Source organism: Gossypium hirsutum, chromosome A06 (assembly GCF_007990345.1).
Source record: "Gossypium hirsutum isolate 1008001.06 chromosome A06, Gossypium_hirsutum_v2.1, whole genome shotgun sequence".
Lineage (NCBI taxonomy): Eukaryota > Viridiplantae > Streptophyta > Magnoliopsida > Malvales > Malvaceae > Gossypium > Gossypium hirsutum.
The window spans coordinates 95,278,464-95,279,621 of record NC_053429.1 but is presented as its reverse complement, the minus strand read 5'-3'; the positions used below and the strand labels follow the sequence as shown (position 1 = coordinate 95,279,621).

General features: G+C 40.2%; 1 non-coding gene across 1 annotated transcript; it reads right to left on the bottom strand.

Annotated features, from left to right (window-relative positions):
- Positions 1-488: 488 nt before the first annotated feature.
- Positions 489-595, bottom strand: LOC121231495 (small nucleolar RNA R71). The gene has a single exon (XR_005929553.1). It is a non-coding gene; the product is annotated as a small nucleolar RNA R71 (small nucleolar RNA).
- Between the last annotated feature and the right edge of the window lie 563 nt (positions 596-1,158).

Here is a 1,158-nt window from a genome sequence, read left to right as displayed (position 1 = left end):
CAAAGCTTACGATACACAGAGGAAGAGCAAGAGGACGATACTTCAACCACAACCGAGGAGATGGCTGAAAACTAAGAAAATCCACTACCTCTTACGGTTTCTATTAATCAGAATCTTGCTCCGCGCACTATGTATGATTATGCTAAACCTTCTTTAATAGGAACTGAATCGAGCATAGTTAGACCTGCTGTAGCTGCAAATACTTTTGAACTGAAACCTAACACAATTCAAATGATACAACAATTTGTTCAATTTGATGGTTTGCTGGACGAAGATCCCAACGCTCACTTGGCAAACTTTTTGGAACTATAGGATACTTTTAAAATTAATGGCATTTCTGATGATGCCATTCACCTTCGGTTATTCCCTATTTCATTGAGAAACAAAGCTAAATAGTGGTTGAACTCGTTGCCACGGTGGTCAATCACTACTTGGGAACAAATGACAAAAAGTTTTTATTAAAATATTTTCCGCCGGCTAAAACGACTAAATTACGTAATGATATCTTTTCTTTTGTGCTGATGGATTTAGAAACACTCTATGATGCATGGGAGAGATACAAGGACCTCTTGAGAAGATGCCCTCACCATGAGTTACCATTTTGGCTACAGGTTCAAACCTTTCATAATGGCCTGAATCCTTCGACTCGACAAATGGTTGACTCAGCTACTGGTGGAACCATCAATAATAAGACACCTGAAGATGCCTATGAGTTTATAAAGGAGATGTCACTGAATAATTATCAGTGGCAAGCCATGAGGACAAAGCCAACGAAAATAGCTGGCGTTTATAACATTGATTCGGTCACCATGCTCTCTAATCAAGTAGAACTCTTGAATAAGAAAATTGATGGTTTTCTTAGTTCTTCACAGGTTCACCCAGTAATGCAGTGCGAAGCAAGTGGTGGTGGATCAAGCAGTTCAGAATACCCACCTTATGGCCACAACATGGAGAATGAGCAGTTAAATTACATGGGTAACAATTCTCGATCTCAAAACAATCTCTATAGCAATACTTACAATGTAGGTTGGAGGAACCACCCAAAATTTTCATGGGGAGACCGAGGAAATCAGAGACCACCACCCCCTGTAGGCTTTCAGCAACCACCATACCAGTAGGAGAAAAAGCCGAACCTTGAGGAGATGCTAACCAAATTCA